Here is a 12,897-nt window from a genome sequence, read left to right on the forward strand (position 1 = left end):
GTTGACAAACCATCAGTACTGTACCAGTAATGTGGAAGTTGGATGTGAATGAATTTGCAAAAGCAAATTGAATGAATTAATCAATGCCAATGATTAATCCTACGTGGGTAGGCTATCTGGGTATTAAACTTGAATTAACCTGAGGGTGCTTCATCCAGGTTAATATGAGAAGTTTTAAAAGTGTCTCATTTGATTGGAAGAACATTAAGGTATGTTCAACAATTTAACTTATTAAATTGAATGAGACGATAATCCATACAATCTCCATTGATTGGATTTCATAAGTGTAAACAGTCGATCAAATGTTGGGAACACTCCCCACTATGGTACACTTTTTCCTTGGGCCGAAGCCACATGGGATTCCCACTGGGGCGGGACTTCTGTCAGTACTGGATTACTGAATGGGTTTTGCAAAAACCAAATTTTACTGATTGATCCATTTTATTGATAAATCAAACCTGTATAGGCTATTTGGGATTTAAACTTTAATTAACCTGAGAGGTTTATTCATCTAGGTTAATGTGGAAAATTTAAAAAGTGTCTCATTTGATTGCAAGAACATTAAGGTTTGTTCAACAATTTAATTTATTAAATTGAATGAGATGATAATCCATACAATCTCCATTGATTGGATATCATAAGTGTAAACAGTAGATTAAATGTTGGGAACACTCCCCACTATGGTACACTTCTTCCTTGGGCCGAAGCCACATGGGATTCCCGCTGGGGCGGGACTTCTGTCAGTACTGGATTACTGAATGGGTTTTGCAAAAACCAAATTTTACTGATTGATCAATTTTAATGATAAATCAAACCTGTATAGGCTATTTGGGATTTAAACTTTAACCTGTCTGGGCTAGGGGGCAGTATTGAGAATTTTGGAAAAAATATGTTCCCATTTTTAACTGCCTCCTACACCAACTCAGAAGCTAGAATATGCATATTATTGTTCAGGTTTGGATAGAAAACACTCTGAATTTTCTAAAACTGTTTGAATGGTGTCTGTGAGTATAACAGAACTCCTATGGCAGGCAAAAACCTGACAAGGTTTCAAGCAGGAAGTACCCTGTCTGACAAGGAGTCGTGCGTCTTGCATCTTTTTATTGAAAAGTAAGGATCTTAGCTGTAACGTGACAATTCCCAGGGCTCCAATAGGCTCTCAGAGCCCGCGAAAAACCTGAAGGTTTACGAGGGAGCCTCAGGTTGAAACAGATTATCGCCTTTTGTAAGTGGATGCTCAGAGGACCTTTGAATGAGGCGCGTGCATGAGTCGCTCCCGAGGAGAAATTTTATTCGGCTGTTTAGGCTCAATGCATACTCCCGGTTGGAATATTATCACTTCTCTACGACATAAATGGCATAAAAATTGGTTTTAAACAGCGGTTGACATGCTTCGAAGTACGGTAATGGAATATTTAGACATTTTTGACACGCCAATGCGCCATGCGCGGGACCGTGAAGAAGCATTCTAGAACTCACGAACAAAACGTCGCTGTTTGGATATAACGATGGATTATTTGGGACCAAACCAACATTTGTTATTGAAGTAGAAGTCCTGGCAGTGTATTCTGATGAAGAACAAGCAAGGTAAGAACATTTTTCTTATAGGAAATGTGATTTTGGTGGAGGCTGACCTGGGTGGGTATCTAAATAGCTAGCCCTGTAATGCCGGGCTATGTACTTAGATTATTGCAAAATGTGCTTCATCCGAAAAGCTATTTTAAAATCGGACATATCGAGTGCATAGAGGAGTAATGTATCTATAATTCTTAAAATAATTGTTATGCTTTTTGTGAACGTTTATCGTGAGTAATTTAGCAAACTGTTAGTAAATTCAACGGAAGTTTGCCGGGGGTTATGCGTTTTCTGAACGTCACATGCTAATGCAAAAAGCTGTTTTTTGATATAAATATGAACTTGATTGAACAGACATGCATGTATTGTATAACACAATGTCCTAGGTGTGTCATCTGATGAAGATCATCAAAGGTTAGTGCTGCATTTAGCTGTGGTTTGGGTTTGTGTGACATTATATGCTAGCTTGAAAAATGGCTGTCTGATTTTTTCTGGCTGGGCACTCTGCTGACATAATCTAATGTTTTGCTTTCGTTGTAAAGCCTTTTTGAAATCGGACAGTGGGGTTAGATTAACGAGATTCTTGTCTTTAAATAGCTGTAAAATGGTCATATGTTTGAGAAATTGAAGTAATAGTATTTCTAACGATTCAAAAATCGCGCCACTGGAATTTCAGTAGCTGTTACGTAGGTGGGACGAAATCGTCCCACTTACCCCAGAGAGGTTAATTAACCTGAGAGGTTTATTCATCTAGGTTAATGTGGAAAAAAGATTACAATGTCTCATTTAGAAAACTCATCAATTTGGATATTATTTAAACTTGAGAATGTAAATCTGGCAATTTCACTTATTAGTTCAATTGAATAAGACATCGATATCCGTCTGGATATCACGAGTAACGACTTGAGTGTCACCTGACTAATTCTACTTGAAGTAAAGTACTGGTGACTCTTCAGAGGTCCCTGCTGGCACACACTGAAATCGAATGGAAGTACCCAGGGCGGGACTTTCGTTCCGCAAGTCGGATGAATTACAATGTGGCACAAAACAAAATGGCTGATTTCCCTTTTGTTAGCTTAGCATCTGGAGCAAGCTAATGCTACTTGATGCCTGAAAAATGCTCAACATAGGATTCCCTTGGCAAGGGAAAGGTTTTACTTATAACGTATTATGTTCAAACCCTTTTTGGCGATATTTGACAATGTTTTAACCGGAACTCGCGGCAACAATCGAAATGCACCGTGGTCTACTCGCATCGAAACGCGAGAGAGACAGAGAGATACTTATCGCTGGTCAAGCTAATATCTCCTAAATTTCAAATCGGCTGGCTCTTTGTCCTCGCTCGAGAAATTAATAATGACCTAGCCAACACGCGTCTGAAACGCGAGAGGCAGAAATAGCCCAGCGTTTGGCCAAACAGTCTATTTCTCAGATAGCTTATGCTCGCCACTGACTACCTCAGAGCACAACACGGAGGCGATACTCCAGAGCACACACGCACCAATAATTCCGGTCTACAATTCCCATAATGTATATAATCAACTCGGTATATTATGTAATCTGCTTTTCAATTTTATATAGGCTGAATCAAAATGAAAGCTTCATCCTATTTTAGATTCCTTGCACGGGGGCTCCAATATGTTTATCAAATTGACCCAACGTGCGTCTTAGTTTTAGAGTCCTCACAGGGGGCGCCATATGTCGTGTCTTTGGCTATGCCGGATTAAGTGATATGACATGCTAACTTATAAAATGATTTCTCTGTAATTAATATTACCTGATTAAGCTAATCATGTAAATGTAATTAACTAGAAAGTCGGGGCACCACGGAAGAACGTTTATAGAGCCGTTATCTTCCGAATAAACTCTTAAAATACTTAGTAATATTTTACATCGATAGTAGTCAATATTAACCCTTGTCTTATTTTCAGTCTCATAATGAAAGTTGTAAATTCTTGGTTATCTTCACGAACCCTGGCTAAAAAGTTGAATCAGCAATACAAAATTGGGTTTAATTATTTATTTACTAAATACCTAAACTAATCACACAGAATTACAAATACACCGAATACAAATGATGTCATACATGATGGCTGGTTACACAAAGGAAAGGGGGTTGGGCTTGAATGAAAGAGCGGGAAGATTTAGGAACAAAGAAACAGCAGCTATGCTATCGTAACTACATTATCTTATGCATTCTAAATTACCGCCCATTTGGAAAAGGAAGATGCAATAAATATTTACTCTGAGCTGCGCTTCGGTAGATTGGTCGTAGATGCTGGCCGGGTTGGCCAACAGATCTTCCTGTAAACTCGGAAGAATGTCTCTGGTGGTAAATTGGATACGTGGTGGTATCTTCGTCCGTCTGTTAGACTGGATCCGTCGTCCGTCCTTTCCTAGCCCCCGTCTACAGCGGCAGCTGCTAACTCAACGGCTAGGAAGTATCACTTCTGTAGTGAATAAGCTCAAAGTTCATACCAGTTCATACCATAGCTCACGCCGAGGTTGGCTTAGTTCTGTCCTTGACATGTGTGTCCTTCTAACGTAGAGGCTGCAGACCTCACGTACTGGAACCACCTGGTTATCTTTTCATCAAAGGCTTATATAGTGGAGAGGGGGAGGGATGTGTTTCATCGTTTATAACCCCTGTCTCTTCACAGGGTTGGGCCACTGATCAAGCAGGGCACTTTCCTTATGAAAACCCAATTCTCTCATTTGGAAGCTAAAATTACATTTAATCTCCTAACAAACAATTTCAATATCAAACATTTCAATTGCATAACAATTCCATGTGACTCTGATAACTAGAGGGTGGATACTTTCCCAGGTACAGTTTATGTCGTCCTGTCATCAGTCATAATGTCTCAGATAACAACTGAAATGAAATCCATCCTCATTACGTTCCAAAGCATATTTCCAACTGGTTTTATTACCAAAATATGGTTCCTTTTCCCCATTTGTTTGATGTTCCCAGACTCTCTATATTTAACACAGGCTATTCAAGTCCTTCAGTAGGGTCAGAGAGAGAGGGGAAGGGAGAAGGGTATTTATGGGGGGGGGGTCATAAACCTTACCCACAGGCCAACGTCATGACAGTGCATAATTTAGCTTTTATTCGGTTTCTGTGACATATTTCCCTGCTTTGAAAATGGCTGTGTGATTATTTGTGTCTATGTACTCTCCTAACATAATCTAATGTTTTGCTTTCGCTGTAAAGTCTTTTTGAAATCAGACAATGTGGTTAGATTAACGAGAGTCTTATCTTTAAAATGGTGTAAAATAGTTGATTGTTTGAGAAAATTGAATTGTGGTATTTTAGTAGTTTCTGTATTTCGCGCCGTGCGATCCCATTGGCTGTTGGCTAGGGGTTCCGCTGGCGGAACGGGGTTCCGCTAGAACCCCTAGAGGCAAGAAGTTAACCACATGTACATACTACCTCAATAAGCCTGACTAACCGGTGTCTGTATATAGCCTTGCTACTCTATTTTCAAATGTCTTTTTACTGTTGTTTTATTTCTTTACTTACCTACACACACACACACACACACACACACACACATACCTTTTTTTCCCACTATTGATTAGAGCCTGTAAGTAAGCATTTCACTGTAAGGTCTACACCTATTGTATTCGGTGCACTTGACAAATAAAACAAAATAAATACATTTTTATAATAATATTATATTATATTATAATATAATAATAATACAAATAAACTTCGATTTGATTAGATTTTGTGCTTGTGGATTTTAATAGGCTCTCCCTCCCTCCCTGACCCACTCTGCAACAGTGTCACCTGTCCAACTCACTCAACTCTCCTCCTGGATCTGTGTTATGGAAACGTAGAGGACGCATACAAGGCAAACAATCGGGAAATCAGACCATAACCTTATCAATCTCCTACCGAGATGCAGGTGAAACACAAAAAAACTGTAGAGAAATCCATTCAGGTCTGGACAGAGGAGAGTAGGGAGGAGCTCAAGGATTGCTTTGACGTCACAGACTGGGTGGTGTGATTTGACTGGTACAGGGATCCCCACGAGTTGACAGACAGCATCACATCATACATTCAGTTCTGTGAGGATACTGTCATTAAAACAACTGTCTGAGTATTTCCCAACAACAAGCCCTGGGTGTCCAAGGACTTGAAAATGTGCCTCAATGACAGGATGTTTGCATTCCTGAAATGAGTTACTGACGCTGTAAAGGAGTTACTGATGCTGTAAAAGGAGATACTGATGCTGCAAAGGAGTTACTGATGCTGTAAAGGAGTTACTGATGCTGTAAAGGAGATACTGATGCTGTAAAGGAGATACTGATGCTGTGAAGGAGTTACTGATGCTGTAAAGGAGTTACTGATGTTTTAAAGGAGTTACTGATGTTGTAAAGGAGTTACTGATGTTGTAAAGGAGATATTGATGCTGTAAAAGAGATACTGATGCTGTAAAATAGATACTGGTGCTGTAAAGGAGATACTGATGCTGTAAAGGAGTTACTGATGCTGTAAAGGAGATGGCTGCTGTGGAGATGGTAGTAATGCTGGAGGAGGTCCTGGGTAAACCCCAGGATGTAGAACACAGTTATCTAGCTGCTGTGGTGATGACAGTTATACTGGAGGAGGTCCTGGGTAAACCCCAGGATGTAGACCACAGTTATCTAGCTGCTGTGGTAAAGACAGTAATACTGGATGAGGTCCTGGGTAAACCCCAGGATGTATAACACAGTTATCTAGCTGCTGTGGTGATGACAGTAATTAGGAACACAGAGGAACAACCTGACAACATTACAAAATAACAATAAAAACAAAAGGGGGAGGAAACCACTAAAGGCATTACCATATTGTCATGTTGTAATGACAGGGAGAAACAATCTAACCTCTACAACACTACTTTAGATCTGGTCAAAAGAAGCCTAGTGCACTACGCAGGGAATAGGGAGCTATTTGGAACAGAGACACAAACTCCTGGATGAAAATCTCTCTCTTCCTCATCTGTCCATTTCCCCTCACCTCCTCCCTTTTCATTCTATTCTATCAGCCACACCACTAGCTCACCTCCACACAATCCATTTACAAGTTAAAGACACACCTTGGAATAAATAACAAAGGAAAACTATTACTAGATGAAGTTTATCGTTGGATTTTTTATTTCCCATCACCATAAATCATATTTAATCACTGAACAGTAGCAGACCTAACTTCATCTGTTCCTGACTCTGGATAGTGGATAAAAAAGACCATCAATCTCCAATGATATTAAAGTACTATTCTGAACATTAATGATATACTGAGTGGCAAGTCAAGATACCTGCTGGTTTTATTGTTTGGTCAATAGCACCACCTGCTGGACAGGTTTAATGTTGCTGGACTGGGCAGTATGGGAGGATGAAAGATGACACATTTAGGGACGGTTTCCTGGACATCTACATTGAACATTCTTTTTCACAATTAATCTGTTCCATGTCCAGGGAACCAGTCCATATAGTTTAGTTACTATCTGTTCCATGTCCAGGAAACCAGTCCATATAGTTTAGTTACTATCTGTTCCATGTCCAGGAAACCAGTCCATATAGTTTAGTTACTATCTGTTCAATGCCACTAAGGAAAATTTGACCAATTGAGAAAACATATCAATGGTTCTGAATGACAACCAATATACATCAACACCATACATCATGATTCATGGAAATGTACAAGTTTAAAACACTGCAATTACAAAAATATGAAAACATTGAATTTTAATTCATAACATCTTCTGAAGATCAAATCAGTTAAATCATTGTAGATAAAACTGAGTAGAATGAATCATCACATCTGGGGACCATCACCACCAGCATGACTAGTATCTATGTGGACCCTACTACAGTTTAACCAGCTCAGCTATAGACTACACCAGCATGACTAGTATCTATGTGGACCCTACTACAGTTTAACCAGCACAGCTATAGACTACACCAGCATGACTAGTATCTATGTGGACCCTACTACAGTTTAACCAGCTCAGCTATAGACTACACCAGCATGACTAGTATCTATGTGGACCCTACTACAGTTTAACCAGATCAGCTATAGACTACACCAGTATGACTAGTATCTATGTGGACCCTACTACAGTTTAACCAGCTCAGCTATAGACTACACCAGCATGACTAGTATCTATGTGGACCCTACTACAGTTTAACCAGCTCAGCTATAGACTACACCAGCATGACTAGTATCTATGTGGACCCTACTACAGTTTAACCAGCTCAGCTATAGACTACACCAGCATGACTAGTATCTATGTGGACCCTACTACAGTTTAACCAGATCAGCTATAGACTACACCAGCATAACTAGTATCTATGTGGACCCTACTACAGTTTAACCAGATCAGCTATAGACTACACCAGCATGACTAGTATGTATGTGGACCCTACTACAGTTTAACCAGCTCAGCTATAGACTACACCAGCATGACTAGTATCTATGTGGACCCTACTACAGTTTAACCAGCTCAGCTATAGACTACACCAGCATGACTAGTATCTATGTGGACCCTACTACAGTTTAACCAGCTCAGCTATAGACTACACCTGCATGACTAGTATCTATGTGGACCCTACTACAGTTTAACCAGCTCAGCTATAGACTACATCAGCATGACTAGTATCTATGTGGACCCTACTGCAGTTTAACCAGCTCAGCTATAGACTAGACCAGCATGACTAGTATCTATGTGGACCCTACTACAGTTTAACCAGCTTAGCAGTACCATAGACATAAAACCCAGGATAGAGGGTCTGAGTGAATGTGGTCTGGACTCTGTGGAGGAGGGTCATTGTGTCAGAGACACTGTAGAAGGCCAGAGTACCTGCCTTGTGATCCAGGTACACTCCTACTCTGGAGGACTGAGGGCCTGATAATTCAGTCTCAACATTATTGTGTCTGAAACAATAACCACCTCTATAGTAATATAAACTCCAGGAGTTGTTATTGTATCCAAATCCACTATCTGTCCCTGTTCTGCTGATGTCTTTATATGAGACTGATGTATAAACATTACCAGTCCACTCCACCTCCCAGTAACAGCGTCCAGACAGACCCTCTCTACACAGAACCTGACACCGGTTGGTGAATCTGTCTGGATGGTCAGGATATGGTTGGACTTGGCCTGTATAGGTCACCTTTCTGTTCCCTTCAGACAGAGAGAGGAGTGTGTGTGCTGTGTTTGGGTCCAGTGTGAGCTGACAGGAATCTGGGAGAAGAGCAGAGACCAATGAGGGGAGTCAGAACAACAAGTTAAGTCAAATACTGTATCTACCCTGTCTTTGATTAGAGCACAGCAGAGATCAAATCAGAGAAATATGAGGAGTCAGATAGATACCCAGTCTTTGTTTAGATCTACTATTGCTATATCCTCTCTAGGGTAGGTGGCACCAAATCGTCCCACCTACGTAACAGCCAGTGTAATCCCGTGGCGTGTTATTCAAAAACCTCAAAAATGCAAAAAGTTCAATTTTTCAAACATATGACTATTTTACACCATTTTAAAGACAAGACTCTCGTTAATCTAACCACACTGTCCGATTTCAAAAAGGCTTTACAACGAAAGCAAAACATTAGATTATGGCAGAGTACCCAGCCAGAAATAATCAGACACCCATTTTTCAAGCTAGCATATAATGTCACATAAACCCAAACCACAGCTAAATGCAGCACTAACCTTTGATGATCTTCATCAGATGACAACCCTAGGACATTATGTTATACAATACATGCATGTTTTGTTCAATCAAGTTCATATTTATATCAAAAACCAGCTTTTTTACATTAGCATGTGACGTTCAGAACTAACATACCCCCCGCAAACCTCCGGTGAATTTACTAAATTACTCACGATAAACGTTCACAAAAAGCATAACAATTATTTTAAGAACTATAGATACAGAACTCCTCTATGCACTCGATATGTCCGATTTTAAAACAGCTTTTCGGTGAAAGCACATTTTGCAATATTCTCAGTAGATAGCCCGGCATCACAGGGCTAGCTATTTAGACACCCAGCAAGTTTAGCACTCACCAAAGTCAGATTTACTATAAGAAAAATGTTATTACCTTTGCTGTCTTCGTCAGAATGCACTCCCAGGCCTTCTACTTCAATAACAAATGTTGGTTTGGTCCCAAATAATCCATAGTTATATCCAAACAGCGGCATTTTGTTTGTGCGTTCAAGACACTATCCGAAAGGGTAAATAAGGGTGGCGCAATTCGTGACAAAAAAATTCTAAATATTCCATTACCGTACTTCGAAGCATGTCAACCGCTGTTTAAAATCAATTTTTATGCCATTTTTCTCGTAAAAAAGCGATAATATTCCGACCGGGAATCTGCGTTTAGGTTCAAAGACGAAAGAAAATAAAAGCATGGGGTCGACTCGTGCACGCGCCTAAGCCCATAGTACTCTGATCGGCCACTTGCCAAAAGCGATAATGTGTTTCAGCCAGAGGCTGCCTCGATATCGTTCAGCTTTTTCCCGGGCTCTTAGAGCCTATGGGAGCCGTAGGAAGTGTCACATTAGAGCAAAGATCCTCATTCTTCAATAAAAAGAGCCAAGATGAAACACAACTTGTTAGACAGGCCACTTCCTGCATGGAATCTTCTCAGGTTTTGGCCTGCCATTTGAGTTCTGTTATACTCACAGACACCATTCAAACAGTTTTAGAAACTTTAGGGTGTTTTCTATCCAAAGCCAATAATTATATGCATATTCTAGTTACTGGGCAGGAGTAGTAACCAGATTAAATCGGGTACGTTTTTTATCCGGCCGTGTCAATACTGCCCCCTAGCTCTAACAGGTTAAATTTCTAGAGGGATTGTTAGGAGTGTCAGTAAAAAGAGACTGTTAGGTAGGCTCTGGAGGCAGTAAAACATCCACTATATTCACTACAGACACACAAACACATTGACAGAGAGAGGGAATGTTATCATCATACCATATTCCACATGTATATGACTAGTAGGGAACTTTCAATGGTCTAAAGTTGATGTTCTTATTGTTTTCAACACACCTGTAGTGGAGATCTTGGTCCATTCTCCTTTAAGGAAGTCTTCAAGTTTCTCTCTCAGTTCAGACACAGTCTTACTCACATCTCCAAAGTACTGAAGAGGACGGACAACGATGCTGGGTAAGTCTGAAGATACACTGATACTGGAGAGAGACTGATAACTCTGGAGAGAGAGAGAGAGAGAGAGAGAGAGAGGGACAAAGAGAGAGAGGGACAAAGAGGGACAAAGAGAGAGAGGGACAAAGAGGGACAAAGAGGGACACAGAGAGAGAGGGGGACACAGAGAGAGAGAGGGGGACACAGATAGAGGGACACACAGAGAGAGAGGGGGGACACAGAGAGAGAGGGGGACAGAGAGAGAGGGGGACACAGCGAGAGAGAGGGGGACAGAGAGAGAGGGGGACACAGAGAGAGAGAGGGACAGAGAGAGGGACAAAGACGGACAAAGAGGGACAAAGAGGGACAAAGAGAGAGAGGGACAAAGAGGGACAAAGAGAGAGAGGGACAAAAAGGGACAAAGAGAGAGAGGGACAAAGAGGGACAAAGAGAGAGAGGGACAAAGAGGGACAAAGAGAGAGAGGGACAAAGAGGGACAAAGAGAGAGAGGGACAAAGAGGGACAAAGAGAGAGAGGGACAAAGAGGGACAAAGAGAGAGATGGACAAAGAAGGACAATGAGAGAGAGAGGGACAGTCAGAGAGGGACAGAGACAGAGAGGGACAGAGAGAGCGGGACAGAGACAGAGCGGGACAGAGACAGAGGGAAAAATAGGGACAAAGAGAAAGAGGGACAGAGAGAGAGGGACACAGAGAGAGGGACACAGAGAGAGGGACACAGAGAGAGGGACAAAGAGAGAGGGACAAAGAGAGACAAAGAGAAAGAGGGACAGAGAGAGAGATAGAGATAGAGAAAGAGACAGAGAGAGGGACAAAGAGAGAGGGACAAAGAGAGAGGGACAAAGAGAGAGGGACAAAGAGAGAGGGACAAAGAGAGACGGGGACAAAGAGGGCCAAAGAGAGAGAGGGACAAAGAGGGACAAAGAGAGAGAGGGACAAAGAGAGACAAAGAGAGAGAGGGACAAAGAAGGACAAAGAGAGAGAGAGGGACAGAGACAGAGAGGGACAGAGAGAGAGGGAAAAAGAGGGACAAAGAGGGACAAATAGAAAAGACAGAAAGAGAGGGACAGAGAGAGAGAGGGACAGAGAGAGAGAGGGACAGAGAGAGAGGGGGACACAGAGAGAGAGAGGGACAGAGAGAGGGACAAAGACGGACAAAGAGGGACAAAGAGGGACAAAGAGAGAGAGGGACAAAGAGGGACAAAGAGAGAGAGGGACAAAAAGGGACAAAGAGAGAGAGGGACAAAGAGGGACAAAGAGAGAGAGGGACAAAGAGGGACAAAGAGAGAGAGGGACAAAGAGGGACAAAGAGAGAGAGGGACAAAGAGGGACAAAGAGAGAGAGGGACAAAGAGGGACAAAGAGAGAGATGGACAAAGAAGGACAATGAGAGAGAGAGGGACAGTCAGAGAGGGACAGAGACAGAGAGGGACAGAGAGAGCGGGACAGAGACAGAGCGGGACAGAGACAGAGGGAAAAATAGGGACAAAGAGAAAGAGGGACAGAGAGAGAGGGACACAGAGAGAGGGACACAGAGAGAGGGACACAGAGAGAGGGACAAAGAGAGAGGGACAAAGAGAGACAAAGAGAAAGAGGGACAGAGAGAGAGATAGAGATAGAGAAAGAGACAGAGAGAGGGACAAAGAGAGAGGGACAAAGAGAGAGGGACAAAGAGAGAGGGACAAAGAGAGAGGGACAAAGAGAGACGGGGACAAAGAGGGCCAAAGAGAGAGAGGGACAAAGAGGGACAAAGAGAGAGAGGGACAAAGAGAGACAAAGAGAGAGAGGGACAAAGAAGGACAAAGAGAGAGAGAGGGACAGAGACAGAGAGGGACAGAGAGAGAGGGAAAAAGAGGGACAAAGAGGGACAAATAGAAAAGACAGAAAGAGAGGGACAGAGAGAGAGAGGGACAGAGAGAGAGAGGGACAGAGAGACAGAGAGAGAGAGGGACAGAGAGAGAGAGGGACAGAGAGAGAGAGACACAGAGAGAGAGGGACACAGAGAGAGGGACACAGAGAGAGGGACACAGAGAGAGGGACACAGAGACAGGGACACAGAGAGAGACAAAGAGAGAGAGGGACAAAGAGAAAGAGAGGGACAAAGAAGGACAAAGAGAAAGAGAGGGACACAGAGAGAGAGAGGGACACAGAGAGAGAGAGGGA

At 42.0% G+C, this 12,897-nt stretch overlaps 1 pseudogene; it reads right to left on the minus strand.

Annotated features, from left to right (window-relative positions):
• LOC115193081 (tripartite motif-containing protein 16-like) overlaps positions 1-12,897 on the minus strand; it is a 38,364-nt pseudogene that overhangs the window by 16,291 nt on the left and 9,176 nt on the right.

Source organism: Salmo trutta, chromosome 4 (assembly GCF_901001165.1).
Source record: "Salmo trutta chromosome 4, fSalTru1.1, whole genome shotgun sequence".
Classification (NCBI taxonomy): Eukaryota; Metazoa; Chordata; class Actinopteri; order Salmoniformes; family Salmonidae; genus Salmo; species Salmo trutta.